At 44.3% G+C, this 17,586-nt stretch overlaps 1 long non-coding RNA gene across 1 annotated transcript in view; it reads left to right on the top strand.

Annotated features, from left to right (window-relative positions):
• Positions 1-16,594, top strand: part of LOC138683334 (uncharacterized) — a 63,940-nt gene extending 47,346 nt beyond the window's left edge. Inside the window, exon 3 of the long non-coding RNA XR_011322918.1 lies at positions 15,245-16,594. This is a non-coding gene — a long non-coding RNA (uncharacterized lncRNA). The remainder of the gene's footprint in view (positions 1-15,244) is intronic.
• The last annotated feature ends 992 nt before the right edge of the window (positions 16,595-17,586 follow it).

Below are 17,586 nucleotides of genomic sequence, written 5' to 3'. Positions count from 1 at the left end.
TGAGCCAGTGGAAGTAGGAAAGTCCCAGCAAGAGCCACTGATGGGCTCAAGTGCAGAGCAGCTCCAGCTGGCAATGAGGCAAACCCAACCTGCAGTGGTCAGACACAAGATCATGACAGTGGTGAGGGAGTCTGCCTGGTCAAAAAGGCTGAGGAAGAGCTCTTGGATGACAGAAAATATAGAACAAGGAGTACCTGTGTCCTGTAAGCATGAGGAATCTGAAATAAGGTTGCTTTACTTCCTAACATGCTTCTGCAAATTCATTTTGATTTGGGGTTTTTTTTTTTCAGATTGTAAAAATATATATGAAGACATACTGTCTGGAGGGAACCTCATTTTTTAATTCTTCAGACCCTCTTGAGCACTTCAAGGAGCACTGAAGGAAGTCAAGTAGCTTAGCTTAATGAATAAAATAAAGCAGTTGAGAAATACTGTCTCTCAAATAACCAGAAGGACCTCAAGACATCTTTGAGTCATTAAAAATGAAATAAACATCTTCCTGGCTTGCTTGTACTTACCTGAATTGTGATCCATGAGAGGAGATGAATTTGGCATGTCATAGTGAAGAGAAATGTGGATACAGTATGGATAATTCAACTCATATTATATTTATGGGACTATTATGTGAGGTGCTCCAAAGCATTATAGCAAAGGCCTATCTCTCATAACATGCCCATAAAAGAAAGAATCACCAGTTCAGTAATATTTCTTGACACAAAGTATTGATCACAGTTTGGAAAGAATGACAGATATTTGGAGATAAATGGGGGCAAAAGCAAAAATCTTTGTACAATCCCATGTGGTCAGATTTATCACAGCTGTCATTGGCTATGTGAAAATTAGTTGTTTTAGTCTAAGAAAATCCAGGTTTCCTCTATAATTAATGGAGAGAGATTTGACTCCTGAGAGGTCATTTGTCCTGACCTAAGACTGCTCCTGAAAATGGATGTGATGAATTCCCCTCTTTTTGAGGTACTCACCTCTTCCATTTACAGCAAGAGGAGCTGAGAAGAGTAGCTCAGACCAGATGCCTAACTCCTATATGACTAAGTTAGGTGCAATGAATCCCATCTGCAGATGGGTGAAGTAAGCAGAATACACTGTCAGCTGTAAAGAGTGGCAATGAGACTAGCTCTTGACATTACTGAAGGCCAAGTAAAGCTTTCTTTGCTTTGGCAGAGCCAGGTTTCCTCTCCTTAGTTCTGTAATACAGTTATTTGCTACTTTTATAATTTCCACAGGCATATATCCATGTTCCAATTACTGAGATGACGTTTGCACCAGCATGATTCATGCTGTCAATTCCTGTCTCAAGTTAGATTCAAGCTAAGTTTATTTTGGGAGCAGTGGATGCATACCTACCAGGAGTATGGAAGTGCAGGAGAAAACAGACTTCTTCCAACTGCAAAGACAGTAAAAGTTTGGGTTTCACATCACTAGAGAGCCGAAGTGGTGGTCAGGCATAAAACAGATGGACTTCCTGCTCCGCGTTGAATAGCCTGTGTATATATCCATGTTCTTTACATACAGAGGTTGCTGGCGGTTGCAATATTAACCGAATAAACACTGTAAGAGCTCTGTCTCTCCAAAGTTAACTCATCCTCCGATTTCCTCGGTGGATAGTCGTAGTTCTTATCTTGAAAAGGCATATCCCAAATAACCTCAGTGGTGATTGCAGTCTCCGACTGGAAGACCTGTTCCTCACTGCATGGGACAGATACTCAGGTATTCACAGGAAGATACAGGGGGAAACAACTCTGGGGAGAGAGAAAAAGCAAGAGCATGTGGGATGGTCTAAGCTAATGATCAGAGGCTGACCTAGGAGATGATATCTTTCAGGTCCTGCTGCAATGGCGCCTCATATTTTTATTCTGCAACTATACTTGTGTGAAATACATAATAAATAAATACCACCTATTTATGGAAAATATGTGCACGGTCTTTGGGCCAGGAGCCCAGACACCCTCTGTGAGGTGGCTAAGCAGAAGCCCACAGCACTGGCTCCTCTTACTCTCTTCCTCTAGGCCAGGGAAGTTTGTGTGTTTCCAGTAGAGCAAAACAGCTTCAAGGAGAGTGCGAAGACATCCCTCCCACAGCCCACCCCAGAACAGCTCACCAGCCTGCAGCAGGGCAGCCACCCCAGGGTGCAAGGTGGGGTCTGAGCCCCCCAGGCAGTGGGGCAACCTTGCTGTACGGTATGGAGAGCTGTCTCCAGAGGGCATGGTTTGGTTTGGTTTGGTTTGGTTTGATTTGGTTTAAATCTGGTTCCCTGCATGTCACTTCCAGTGTGCTGCAATCAAAAGGGGTGCAAAACCAACTGAGGAGGCAATAGGTAGTGGTGGTGTGGCGGTGGGAATATGGAGCTGGAAGCCACTAGTTGAATCTGTTACATCTTCTCTTTCCTCTTTCCTTTTCATCCTTGTAACCCTCCTCATTCTTTATTTTTACATTGTCTTTCAAGAACACAACTCGTCAAGGCAGGGATATTCTCATCTCACCTAGCTGTAAAGCATGGAGCTTACACAGTGATTAATCACATCACTTCTTTACTTCTTTGCAGTGCCATTCAAATGTCAACAACCCTCAGGAGGTTCCTACAGTGCAGGCAAACAAGTATTATCCTGGTTTTCTAGATAAGGAAACTAAGACAGTGGTCACCATTTTCTGACTGTAGTTACTAAATCCATGTCCTGTCATTTAAATCTTTAATTTAAATGCCTAAAGATGGGATGACCCATTGTGGTGGAAGCTCTCCTATTGCACAAAGCAAGTACTGCTCCCTGCTGAAAATAAGGATAGGCATGTTCAGACAATTGCCTAATCAGAGAGGCTGAACAGTCCCACTGAGGAGTATATAGTATTTTATAATCATATTACAATGAATAAATCTGAGCAAACACAATACATGATTATGAAATGTTTCCTTGTTCGTTTTTCCATTTCAATATGTGGTGGGAAACTGCTATTAAAATAATAATAATATTGGCTTTGCTATATTTACTCAGTAGCTCAAATGCTACTAGACTACATGGCCTGAGAGGAAATGCCTTGTTCAGACTCATTTTCAGTATAGCAGCTAGAAGACTCATGAAAACTACATCTAGCCTTTTTTATAATAAAATATCCTTGTAATATTTATTAATGTGAAATGTGCAGTTAAATGTTTGATGAAAAAGCTATTGTATGCTTGGGTTTACAGTAAACAGTTAAAGCTCTTAAAGTGAAGTTGAAGCAAGTGGAATATTTGCTTAGATTTGGCAAGAAGAAATATTGTAAATAATTCAAAGAGTGTAATTTGATTCTAGATTTTTCTGGGCTATGTGGCATATGGCCCTTCTGGTTTTGTTTTATTTAGGTTTGCTGCCTCCGTTACATAACTGTTCTTTTTAGCCTGTAATTAAACTTCAAGGTCAACCAGGAATTAAGCAGAGAGGAAGTTCGTGTAATGGAAACGAGTGAGGCTGGACCCTGCTGCGTTACATCACTCCCTTTTTCCTAACTCATCTGCTGATAAGGACAGGAGAGGGAAGGACGAACCCGAAATCTCCTGCAGACCCAGAAGATGAGGGCAGACAGGCATTGGTGTGCCGGCTCGGGAGCAGCACCGCTCCTCCGGCACGCAGCCGGCCAGGAGAGGCGGCAGGGATGCTGCAGCTGGAGCACGGTCTGCCAGAAGCTGCCACACCAAAACTGTTGCTTACAGAGGGTGCCTTGGCTGATTGTTGGCCCTCTTATATAGACCCGCTCTTTTGAATAATGTACATTGAGTTACACGTACATCTGCCTCTGTATGTGAAGCTTGTTTCAAAATAGGGACTGAGTGCTTAAATATTTATTTTCAAAAGAAGCAGTCTTGTTGCCTCTACAGGTTGGGATTTCACCTGCCTGTTGTAGCTGAGTAGGGATGGGTTGCTTGCGGCTGGGTGGCACGCTCCCAAAGCAGAGCTCCAGGGAGAGGACAGATCCAGTGCCCAGGGAAGGGCCAGGTCCGTCCCGTATCCTGGGCATCAGCCATGTCCCGCAGCTCCTCCTTCCATCTGCCATCCATTTCTCCCTCCACACTGCAGTGCATTGTAGTCCACCTGTTGAGCGGTCTGAGCGTTTAAAAGGTATTTTTTGCTGTTGTTTGCAGGGCTGGGTTTTTTTTTTAAATCTGGTCCTGCGTGTACCTTGCTGATGGTGTGTCCGCGTGCACCCTTGTCCAAGCGCAGCTGGAAGGGTGACGAGCTGTAGCAGAGGAGTGGGCGCACGGGGCACAGGCAGCAGCTCCCAGCACTGCCCTTGCAGCTAAAAACTGCCCTTGGAGCTGCACCCTCCATTTCCCTGCTAAAACAGAGTGAGAGCCTTCGGTCACCCGCTTCACGTGCATCTTGCGGTACCGAATTAGCACCACGACTTGCGTGGTGCTTTGGCTACACAGAAACTGTTACATCATTTCTCATGAGGTGCTGCTGAAAACCTGGTTCGCATTTGAATCGCGTCTATTATTTTTTGAATTTTTTCGTTTAGAGCTCCTCAGGTGAATAGTGCTGTGTAAGTGCTAAGTGTTATTATTTATTAGTCACATATATTCTGTAATTACTTTGCAAATATGATCATTATATTTGAAGTTACAGAGTACTTCAAACATTAATTGCCACATAACTTGCAGATTTCAGATCTGATACACAAACCTAATCATCAGTCATTAAGTATTAAAGAAGAGAGCACTGGAAATATATTAAATTACTTCAGATCACTGATTAAACCTAATCCTTGGAAATTCCTAAAAGCCTACTGAGGCACTGAGATTCGCTTCCAAGTGACCATTGGGAATTTAGGCCTGAAACACAGCCGAAGGCCTTAATTCTCAGGGATATCACAATTCTCTGGCCCCGCAAAATGCTCCTTTTCTGGAGTCCTGCCCCAGCCACAGCTAAGTCTTACTTTAGTTTTCTTTGTGGCTGGCTTTATGGCTATGCTTTCTCCCCAAGCAGGCAGCGTCTTCATTTATACAACTGCACATACCATATTAATTGAGACAACAGTGAAGCAGAAATGGCAGAAATGACACAGGAGATCAGCAGCAGGCTGCACGGGGCTGAGACCCAAATCTCATGCTTCCCAGGCCAGCACCTTACTGACCTGTACTTCGCTTTCTCCCACGGTATTTGGGTAATTCTTGGATTAATGCTTGGGTGATAAAGCATGCTGTATTCTGTTAGATGGGAAAACAGGCAAACCTCGTTTCGTCGTCCCAGGCAGCGGTGTTCCCCCCGCCCCACGCTCCCGATTTCCTACATTCCCTCCCCTGAGCGGCGAGTCCCTTCGCGGTGCAGCCTGCGGAGCAGAGGAGAGGATGCAAAACTTGGGGATGCTGGGCCTGTTCCACGCTACCCCGGCATCTCCGGGCTGGCATTCAGCAGCGGCAGCATGCGGCTCCGGGGAGGCGTTGGGTGCTGGATGGCTCCCCAGCGTCTGTCATTGTGCTTGACGCCGCGCTCCCTTCCAGAGCGGTGGGCTGGAGTGACAAGACAAAGACACAGGCAGCGTGTGAAATCTCTCTCCTGCCTTTTTCAGACTCGCTGAAAATTTCTCCCTGCCTTCGCTGTGGTCACCGTGACATCTCCTCAGCGAGGACCTGCCTACGCCTGTGCTAAAACTGGTGGCGAGGCTTGTGTTCCCAGGCATGGTCCCAGTCACAGAGGGGAGGAGAAATGAAGAAACTCTGTCCTTCCCCAGAGTACTCCAAGGTTAATTAAGAGTTAGAAACGATACTTTAAAGCCACGCGGTTGTTTCACGACCCTATTTAGGAAAATGGCGTTTTAAAATAGGTTTATACTATTTCACCATAGGTAAAATATTTCTAGTTGGGAGGTGTTACACTCAACAATCTACATCAAACGTTATGAAAATAACAGCATATGTGCGTGTATACATAGATTTCAAAGTATTAAATATGGGCGTTTGTGCATGTTTGTGTGCTTGAGGAGAGAGGAAGGGAGGAAGTGTGTGAATGTGGGAGATGCTGTTGAAGTCCTTCTCCAGCCCTTCTGAGACCCTCACCGAGTGATGGGACTCGGTTTTCCTCCTCCTGCAGTAGCAACCAGTAGCGAGATTTCCACTGCCCAGCCCCAGCCCCTGGACCCCAGCGCCAGGGGATTCGCCACAGCATCCCCAAGCCTGGCAGGACGGGACAGGGACAGGGCAGCCTGATTGTGGAGGAGGAAGGCTGGTGTCCATAAACCTCCCTCTGGTGAAGCAGGGATTGGCGCCTGTGTCAAGGACATGGGAAGGTTCCCAGTCATTAGCTTTGTGGGAGCCAGTTGACTAGTTGTAGCAGTATCTATTTATCTGGTATTGCTGAAAAAATGTCTTCACAGTCTTTGAGTGATGTCCTTTTACTTCCTGGTGTTCACTCGCTCTCTACTGTTGTAGTTCCTGGAGTATTCACTGCTCTCCTCTTTTTACCTAAAGCAGATTAATGATGTTGTTTATTTGTGGTTTTCTTCTGTTGGGTTTGTGTTTGGCGGTCATGAATTGTCTGTCTAATCCACGTTCACTTTGGACCACCAAGCAATGGGGAAGTCCTTCTCTTCCCTGCCTCCTGATCTGCTGTCCGCAGTGCAGGCAGGACCGCGGTGCCAATGGGACGGGTGTTAGCTTGTGTTCCTCTGCTGGACTGCCATGATGGGTTGTTATTACTTATTTACTTGAGTGCCCTAAGTTTTTCAGCCCTGTGTTGTGCTCGACAGTGCTTGTACGCAGAATGGAAAGACAGTCCCTGGTCCAGGGCTTTTGCTAGGAACACAAAAAGAACAGCTATGACATTACTGGGAGGACTTTTGTTTAGCAAGTGGAAGTTATGAGCTATATTTCATGCCTCTTTAAATGTTAAGAGGTAAAGATAAGGCAGCAAAAGATTTAGAGAGCTGCTTTATAATAAGCACAATGAACAGATTAGATGCTGGTGTGACATAGCTCTGTCGGCTCCAAAGGAGCTGATTTACTCGAGCCCAAGTTATATAGTTGGAGAATGTGGTCGGTAGGGGTTAGATCAGAGCACCAGAAAACTCCCTGTGCTTTTTCACTCCCAGCTACGACTGAGTTGCCGTGTGATTTGTGCAAGACCGTTACCCTACAGCTACCTCACCGTGAGCCTGACTCTCCACTCCTTGCAGTGTAGTGCTTGTGATGACTTACACCCATGAAAGGCAAGACCAAAGCTGATTTATGCCCATTTTGCACACATCAACAAAAGGATATAATGGCATTTAAATATTATGGCTTAAATCCAACTCCTTGGTATAGAGTTGAGCATTTTGGGGATGGGGAGGCGTGGATCTGCCGTGCCTCAGGATGCCGTGCGAACCCCCAGCATGTCTGCTTCGGGATGCGGCAAAAGAGTTCACGCAGGGGTTTAAACATAGAAAAGCAACATGAATTGGATATTCATACATAAATAAAATACAATCTTAAGGCCGAGCTGGAGAAAAGCAGAATTTTTAATTGCTGCAGATTGCAATCCGCTCATTATTTTAACTGTATAAAAGGCACAAGTAATCATTCGCAAATTATCTGAGCAAACGGTTAAGGCCCTCGGTTTTTGTTACTGAAGTTGGCAGCAAAACCCCTCAGTTTCATTGGGGAAATAATCAGGTTTCCACTTCCTTTCTCTGACAATCAGTATTACCAGCTCAAAGAAGGCAAAGATCCTTGTTTAGGCCTTAACTGAGAAATGTACTTTAAAATATTATTTAAAGAAACAGTATGTTTAGTATTCATTTAATTTATCTTTTTTATTGTTTTGTAGGGTATTAGGCTTTTTTAAGGATTTGTGTGCAAAATAAAATTCAGTTATATTCACTTCTTAGTAACTGATATTTTGGATTAATCTTTCATAAAAAAGTAAATTTCAGATATATAGAGGAAAATCACTGTAAAAATACCAAACCAGTCAGTCCTGCAATTTTTTTTTTTTTTTTTTTTTTGAATTTTGGTAGGCAAGTTTGTCTGGGAGGCAACCTTATTCTGAATGTGTCTTTCCCCAGGAAAATGTTAAGTACCTTTGTTTCATAATAAGGACTAGTGTCCTTACTATGTGGATAGCAATATCCTTCAGCAACCTTGTCCCAAAGAGCGCCCAGTGCCGCACCGTGGGCTGCGGCGTGCGTATGGGGGCGGCAGCTCTCCCCTCTTTCGCAGGGCAGCGTCGGGACCAACCCGTCCCTGCGTGCCCAAGCAAGACCCACATAAGAACAATTCCAACCAAGGAGTGTGCTCAGGCTGAGCCCGCTGGCCGGGACACCTCTCCCAGGTGTGCCGTTTGAGCCGCCTCTAGGGCCACCTGCTGCTACCGAGGTAGAGCCAGTCTGGATGAGTCCCGGGTCAGAGATAGACTGCTCTCTTCCTTCGCCCGTGCAAATTTCAAGAGAGTTTTCCTTCCATCCTCACCATGGCTCTTTCGGATGTATTTCAGTGATAACTTTTTCATTCTGCAGACGACACACTGACACAGAGCAGGTTTCATTGCCAGAGGAAATGCCAAACAGGGAGACAAGCTGACACCCACAGGCCACTGCCGAAAGAAATTGGCATCTGGGTCTTGCAGCTGCCAAACCTTCTCTATGAGTGGCCGCAGCAATCAGCTCCAGTGATGTAGCAAACCGAGGAGGAGGAGGAGGCGAAGGGCATGTGGTGCACAATCAATGCTGCAATCAAAGGGAAGAGGCCGTGCCAGCTGGTTACTATGCTTCCGTCCCCGTGCCAAAAGCAGAAAATAATATTTAAAGAAAACATCAACAAAAGGCCGGCAGCTTGCGTGGCCCATCGCAGCAAGAGCGAAGGGTGAGGAGGTGGGCCATGTGTGTGAGGCTGCACTGCTGCGGCAAGGGGGCTCCAGGGCCCCTTTACGCCCCGTGCCAGCTCTTTTCAGGCTTCGTCACTGCTCAGAGAACTGCTGCTACTTTTAAAAGCACAGGTTGTGCCAGGAAAAAAGTCGAGATCTATATGACTGCATGGCTGAGAGCATGGATATTGCAGCAGCGGTTGTAGTAGTGGAGACGGTTAATAGCATAAGGCTGGCTATATAGTACAGATGTCAAGAGACACTGGCTGCTTTTAATGGGCAGGCCAATGCATAACAAACATTTGAATGTGTCAAAATGGGGAAAAAATTCCTATCATCCACCATATGAATTGTTTTACTGTGTTGACCATTCTCTGTAGCTCTTTTGAAAATGTATTTTTTGATGGGGAAATGCAAAAGTGAAATGGATAGAAGAAAAAGGCGCGTACTCTCTAATGATCCCATTGCAGAGAACAGCCACCTACCATGATGGTCTGCAATTACCTTCACAGACTCTCACCTTGCCAAACTTTGCGTCTGCTCTGGCCAAATATTAAAAAGTAGTCTGAAAGGACCTGGAGAGGTCATCAAGTACGCCCTCATCCCCAGCACAGCATTGATTCATGTCTAAGTTGTACTGTAAAGCAACTGGGGACAGTGCAGGTGTTTCATGTATTATTGAAAAGGATCTGGAACACTTGTAACCATTGTAAAAATAATAAATAATAACAATTTTGCAGAAGTATGTTCTCAGATGATAGCTTTAGAAGGGCTGCATCACAAGATGCAGCAAGAGGATGGTGCAAAGATGCATTTGGGCACTCATCCTGGAATAGGAGTGGTTGACCTGTAGTTCTGTTGTGTATAAGGAAATAGCAAGTAAAGTTCTCCTGGCTTAATGGCAGTTCCATCCGTGTTAGGCTGTGCTATACAAACAGCATGGCCCACGAGGGTAATAAAGTTGGTAAATGGATTGGTATTTAATGAAAGATATTTACTTAAAGTAAACTTTTGATTGTGTTGATGAATATATGGCAAACATTGAAAGCAGTGCCAGTTGCGTTTTTGCGTATCAAAGAGGGGGTAGTGGTGTATGTTTGATTTTTGTATTTGTACCCACTAGAAACACGGCATTGCAGGGAGCTAGGCTACAAAAGCCAGATTTTCTTCTTCGCTTGTTCCTTGTTTCCACAGCCTGCTAACATTGCCTGCTGCAGTCAGCACAGACCCGGGACACTCCTGCTTTCTCCCTGAGTGGCAGCGCTGACTTGGATCGGTCTCTGAGCTGGTGGTATTCAGGCGATGAAGTGTTTTGCAATACTTGCACATGTGTATGTACAAGCTAGGGCACCAGCCTTGTAGCTGTTGGTCCTAGGGGAGCAGTTCATTTGAAGGACCATTGCAGTGTTCTTAGAGATTAGCCATAGGAGTGGATTAAAATTTGGCTTGTCCTACAGATTGCTTTGATATTGCTTTTACACTACTGCATAGAATACACCAACCCATATATTACAGCTCTAGAGTAATGAATTTATTATTTATGTGCTTGGATGGTGCCAAATGCAAATTTGCCCAGCTGATTGTACAAAAGGAGGCCTTTCTGCGCAAACCAAATACAAATACTGTTCTTCCTATCTGTATGAAATGAGGAGAATGACCACCATTTCATGGAGACCTTCATTACGGGCTTGTAGGTGCTCCAGAAAAGGCCATGGCAGCTTTGCTGCTGATTTATGTGAAACATAGCAGAAACCCTATTGGAGCCAATGGTAGAAATGAGCTTTAGTTTTAAGAAATACTGCAAACAAATAATCCAGATTTCAACTGATGTTGTGTTGCATGTTAATACGTGGCCAGTGATCATACTACATGAACATATCACATAAAGAGAAAGTTTTGTTATAGTTAGGCACAAAATTCACTATTTTTCTAGTGAAAAAGGTACTATTTTTCCAAAGAGTTACCTTGTTCGCTAATATTACTTCTAGAAGTAAAATTTAAAAAAGCAAAACTAGCTTGCTTTTCTGAACTCACTGATAAAAATCTCTCTGTAAGTACAGGACAGATACAGCAGATTTGATCATTTTCTGGTTTAACATTCTTGGAATGTTTCTAATATTTATTTAGAGGAAACTCCAAAATTCAACCTGATTTTCTGATTTTGCACTTTGAGTCTTTTTCATCTTTCTTCTTCTTTTTTTCTTCTTCTTTTTCTTCTTCTTCTTCTTCCTCTTGATCTTCTTCTTCCTCTTCCTCTTCTTTTTTTTTAAATTAGGAACAAGTTTTAGATAGTGAGCAGTAATTTCCCAGTGCAGTGCACATGAAATTATATGTATTACTGCTCTTATTAATAAAGTTCTGCATCACGTTCTCTTCTCTTGCCTCCTCTTCCCAAACACATACCCTAGATGACAGATATGTTCCTAACTATTTAAAATAGATCAATAAAATTCTAATTTTTTTCCTGGGAGGTACAGGATCATCTGTAATAGCCAAGACTCATGATTGCTGCCATTTCAGAGGCTGCCTTTTGAAGAGTTGTTGAACTTCATAGAAATGGCTGTTCCAAAGTCTGACTCTCTCTGTTCTAAGCCAAAGAGGAGAGTCCTGGTCTGGTGGTTGCCTTCATCTGCAGGACATCGCCAAACTACTAAAGCCTCTTCTGTATTGCCATATCACACTAGTGTTTTCTCTGGAGGACTTGTTACTGCGCTCCTCTCTGTAGCTGACTGCAAGCAAAGCCCTGTAACATTGCATTTTCAAGCCATTTAGCAGCTTGTGTCTTGCTGCATGGAAGATCGAGAACTCATGTGTCTTGATCAGCATGATTTTTGCGTCTAAGGCTCTTTTTTCTTTTCATGTGGGCTACAAGTCACTTGTACTGCACCCAATAGCAGAATTGTCCTATACATTTGAAAGCAGATATGTCCTATATGCTAAGTCTATCAAGGAGGAACAGCTGTTTTCCCCTTAGCTGATATCTCTCAGTTCTCTCTTCCTCTTGCACAAATACTTCTTTTGATACCACATGCAAGCATGGAGCCTTCCCTGTTCCTGATCAAGTCTCTGTTGCTGTTTTTCCAGCCTGAGTGCTCCTAGTGTCCACCCCAGCTCGCGCTATCCTGGGCACTTCAGCTCCTTGGGACAAGGGTTTGTTCTTTGCCATCACCTCTTGCCTTTTCAGCATTTTTTGCCAGGTCTGGACTCGGTTGCTTAAAAACCTCTCCTTGCCCTTTGTTTTGTGCTTCTCACTGTCTATTTGCTAGTATCTAGGATTCTTACGTCTCTTCTTTTCTCATGTATCTTAATTAAGTCACCTCAGATCTCTGTCGTCTTTGCCCACTCTTTAGCTCCAAGCAGGACCCTACCCTGCGCACCCTTGAGCTGCATTCCTTTCATGCTTTTTACCTCTGGCTTGTCTAGAGCCTTGTTGCTAGATCAGACTGGATTTCACAGTGAATTCTTCTCCCAAAGCTGTTTGACATTGTAGATGACAAATTTGTGAAATTAAAAGGTATTTTCTTTGGGGAAACTCCTTCAAAGAGGTATTGCACATACCTGTCATTCATTTACCAGTACTAAATCTATCACATTTCTCTTGCTGTTTCTCAGAATTGGTTTGCTCCTGAATCTACTGTTGCATACTTCAGTAGGCTGTGAAATTTTGCAAAATGCAGGTGTCATTTACTTCATTTGCTCCTGGCTCTGAATTCACCCATGGCACTTTCCAGTACAATTTCTGTTATTCCCAGCCTGAACATCCCATTTGCTCATCACTGCAGAGCATCCTGCTGGAGGAGGCTGTGCTGGCATTCCTGCCGGGAGTCATAAAATCATTCACTTTCCTCCCCCTCAGCATCCACCATGGGACCACTGACCCATGATGAGGTTAAACTGATGACCTCTGGAGGGGACATAGCTCCTTTCAAAGCCCAGCCCAGGCCCTACCTCTTTTCTAGGCCTTCTCCAAAAGGTGCCTGTTGTGAGTGTCTTCTCTGGCAGGGGAAAATCTTTGTGTAATAATAATTTCCACCTTCACTAATCTCAGACAGTTTTCTGTTGGTAGGCAGAAGGTAAGAATTTCTGTAGTCATCACTATTAGACAGAATGATGCAATTTCATAGATCAGTAAACTCCCTGACAGCCCTTTAATTCTGGATGACGATCAGTACCCCATTATTAGCTCTCTACATCTCCTTTTTGATATTTTCTGGGTGCTTCTTGCCTATATTTCAGTAGTGCATGAGTATAATTTTGGCTGATTTTAGGCAGCATAGCCCTTAGCTCTCTACCACTGTCAATGGTTATGGTGCTTCACAAGAAAATTTAGACTCGCAGGGTTACTATGAAAAATGAGTGTAAAAATAAAGCCAGTGTCCAATATCTTACAAACTGATAAGTACCATTTGATGAACAAATTCAAAAATTATTCTTATCACAATAAAATGGAAAAAATAAGTCCTCTAAGAAAATGATTTTTAGCAATGCTTGGGATCTGGACCAAAACTGAACTCTGTGGCTTTTACTTATCTCATTTATACGTCACTGAAACTGTCCTCAATATTGTAAATAATAAGAATAAAGATAACGGAGCTGCATATTTTGCATACACATTTTGGGTTTGACTTTTTGGGGTTTCAGTTGATACTTACCATTTTGGTTTCAGAAAACTTTAAAATATATACTGTTATCAGATGATTTCTTCTGAATAAGTAACTCCAGCTGTTTCAGCTGATGCTTTGGAAGTTGTTGCCTCATTGCTGCTCTGTTAAGATGTTTCCAGCTTTGACAAACTGCCCAAACTAGCTGTGGATTTTATGTGCTACCCCTTCTATATTTTCAATGTCACTTTTAACAGGCAAGCGGCCCATGACAAACAACTGCAAATGGTGTGCCAGCCATAATGCAGATACTCTATATGCATATGACCCTTATCTTTTATAGCATAAACTATGTTTGTGCCATTGCCTGAGATGGGAACACAAAGCCAGAGCTGAAAGAGAGCTAACCCACCTGTCAAAGTGTTTCTGTTGCTCTTCCAGAGAGTTTATGACAGCCTGGCCATTTTCAGAGCTGTGGTGCAGACGGCTGTACTCCCTGCAAATGCCTGTTTTGAAGGGGTAGGAGCAGCATCTATCTTCCCAATCACCCGCTCTTATGTCGTATAAAGCCCCGAATACAGCAGCAGCATTGTCTGGAAGGAAGTAGCATAGAAGTAACGGAAAAGATTCTTCTTGGAGAGTCTTCTTCCCTGTCCAGTGTGCCCAGTATGAACCACAGTAAATTTCCCCATTCTCAGAATTCTATATTGTAGGTGAGAAACCATCTGTTTTCCCCAAGAAACTAATTTTGAGCAAATAGTTTGCTATTTATTTTTTTGCAGACTAGTGAACTGCCTTGTTGTATCCTGAGTAGAGTCCTTCAGCACAGAGCAAAGTATTAATCTAACTGTGCACCTACAGGTTGTCCTGCCATGCTGGGACTCCTTATTCTTTTTCATATGGTGTTGTGTACCTGGGAAACACATCCCACAACTTTTAATGCTGCATATTTTGTCAAGAGAAGCCTAGTGTATCTTGTGGAAGGAAACGTGTAGTTTCAGGAAAGGCTGAGATGTACAATATTGTTAGCATAATGATGCAACCACGGATCTCAGGAAACTCATTCATTTTGGTACCCAACTAGCAATTCACTGAATTTTTTTCTGCTAGAAATGATTAGTCTCCCTCCCTCCCTCCTCAGCCTCCCCTTCAGCACACAGAAGCTCAAGAGCCCCAGATCCTCAGTACCAGATAAGCAACCCCAGAAGTCCTGCTAAGCTAGCTCCTGTGACCCACCACTCATGGGTCCTTTCTGTATGCACCAGCCTCCCCTCCTGCCTTTTTTGACTGTTTTGCCCTGAAGCCTGAAGGAAGGAGCAGGCTGGCAGGGAATCCATGTCCCCTTTCCCTCTGGAGAGGGGCGTGAGAGGAGCCAGCTACTGAAGGAGTGTCAGATATGGCCTCAAGTCCATGGGAAAAAGTGGCCTTAGGAAAGCAGTGGTCTGAAGCTCTGGCTGAACAAAGAACTCCTAATTTGCAGATTCTTTTTTATTAGGAAAATAAGCTAATTATTCATACCTCTTTGGTCCAATCCCATTTATTTATAATTAATGGCAAGTTCTGTTTCCTTGAATACAATAGATGGGTGTCCCCCGTCTGATCTGTATTTAGTGATGTATTTTGCAGCCTGGTCTGGGGCCTTTCTCTCTGGCTCTTGGGCAGGCAGTGCTTTGGGCAGTGGAGGCACGTTAATGCAGGCAGACCTTCGCTCTGGCCCAGCACGGCTGCCACCACGTTTCTGCGGTACGTTAGGCATCTCATCACTGCCAAAAGTCCAATATAATGAGAAAATGCCTATTTCTCATCTTTGCCAAGGTGAGACAAGCTGAGAGAGACGGCCGAGAGGATCTCACGCAGGGTCGTCCTCCCGCAGCTGCTGCTGCCTATGCCTTGGTGCAGTCCCAGAGACCCAGACATTTCCTTCAGCCACCGAAGGACCATCACCGCCTCTTCTTCCTACACATCCCTTCTGCAGCAATGATTTTGGCCATGCTCCACCGCCCCAAAGACTATGCTGTGCAAAGTTAAACTGAAATTTGTGGCCAGGAGTGATGGCTGCAAGCCCGCGGGGTGCTTTTGATGGGGGAAGGCTGGTGTGCTCTGCTGCAAAACGTTTTCCATCCAGCACGCTGCCGAGCCATCCCCACCGGCTGGCGTGGGGTCCAGTGCGGGCAGGCACGGGCAGGGAGTGGGGTCCTGTGGGCAGCCACCTGTTAGTCCTGCGATAAAGAGCGAGGGAAAAGTTGGGGAGCTGAGGAACCTCTCATCATCGCAAATGATGCTGAGTGCCGCACACTGCTCTCGCTGCAAAGGCAAGTAATGTTCAGCGTGGCGGAGAGCGAGCTGAGACCGTACCATAAACCACAAGGATGCGGAGAGAGCCGGAGCCCCAAGCAGCCCATATCGGCTCTTGAATATTTCATGGGTCGCACAAGCCATTTGGAGTACAGCGATCTGCAATACTCCCTTTTCTGCAGCTCCTTTCCGAAGCCTGCTATCCTCTCCCACCAATGCTGCTTTTCATTTGTCAGGAATGATTACCCTTCCTTTTTGTTAATAACAGAGCTGAAATGCCCAGACCAGTGCTTGGGTTTATAAGCATCCTCGGCAACATCGTCGGTGATGTCAGCTCAGAGTATGCTAATTAATCTATGGTCCCTCTTCTGGCTGTTTCTGCAGTAACAGAGCAAAAATAATTTTAGGTTATGTATCGAGACTGCCTGTTGTTTATTTTTTATTGTCTTTCTCTCTGTATGGTACAATTAAAAAAAAAAAAAAGGCTTTGCTTTCAGGGTAGGGGCCGGACTCCGCCATGGTGTAAGGCAGTGCTGCTCCAGCTGTGGGTTCTCTGTGGAACTGGCCCGGGACAGCACCTCTGCTCCCCGGAGAGCCGTAGGCAGCCCCGGGGTCGGGATGCCGAGGATGTGACAGGGTGAGGGGGTGTGGGGCACTCAGACCCACGGCTGCCTGGGAGCCCCCCAGTGTCAGCGGGGACCCATGGCATCGCGGGGGTCTCCCCATGGCTCCTGGGGCAGCTGCAGCCCAGGGCTGACGCGGGCTGTGTTTGCAGCCCAGGCTTCTCTCCAGCACGTATAATTTCCCACTTTATTTTCCCTTTTGGCTTCTGAGTTTTTCCAGGCTCGGTGAGCTTTTCAAAGCGATTAATGCTTCTTCCCCTGTTCCCGTTTTTTGCTGGAGGACGATGGTTCCCAAGTACCCTGTACCCACAGGGAAGCCTTGCTCATGCTGGGATTAGCCAGATCCAGTTTGAACTGCTAGGATCTGCAAACTGGATAACCTCTGAGGTTCCCACCGAGCCCTCTACCCGCCTGTGACTTAGTGGTAGTAATCTTTACTAATATTTGCAATAGAAACAGCATTTCGCTGAGATTAGCAAACTTCACAGTGGCTTATTTGCAGCTTTTGAATTTGTAAATGAAGGAAAGGGTTGGGAAAAGGGGACTGGGGATGATATACAGGGAAATCTAGTTATGAGAATTTATCCTCTTCATTAAAAGCTACTAAGATCTTCATCTCTGGTATTTAATGTACCAAATTCAATATTCTGAACATAGTTTGCATATAAAAATAACACTATCATATTTTTAAAAATGGAAGGGGGGAGGGAAAGTTTTAACTAAGCCACACATTTTAATAGCGCTTTTTTTTCATAAGTCCAAGCACTGGGAAATACTTGTCAGGCAGGAATAAACTCTTTGCAATAACTGAAGGTTTTTCTCTCATTTTTCTCCCCATGAAAGTTGTATTTTCCTTCTACATGAAGCAGGATGCCTTTAGAAGTAAAAATTTTGAATCTTTAGGAAAAGGAAAAGATCTGTTGCCCTTAGTAGAGAGAGAGCCTTGAAAACTCTGGGTTTATAAATGAAGAAAATGCATGAATAATAAAAAACACACCACCTAAAATCTAATTAATTTGAGTGAGTTGATAAGTTTCTGTTTCTGGATGCTGGTAACGGGAGGAAGAGGGAAAAAAAGAGGGATGTGACACTTGCCATTTATCTTCTCATTCAGCTACTTTAAAAAATCTGGAAAAATTGTCTATACAATACACACTAAATAGAAATATGTCCTTTATTTATTGTGAGTTTCCTCTAAACTACTTCAACTCCTAATCTCATTATGTGCATCCAAATATT

Source organism: Haliaeetus albicilla, chromosome W (genome assembly GCF_947461875.1).
Source record: "Haliaeetus albicilla chromosome W, bHalAlb1.1, whole genome shotgun sequence".
NCBI lineage: Eukaryota > Metazoa > Chordata > Aves > Accipitriformes > Accipitridae > Haliaeetus > Haliaeetus albicilla.
Note: the sequence above shows the minus strand (reverse complement) of the source record. Positions and strands in the feature narration are given on the sequence as shown.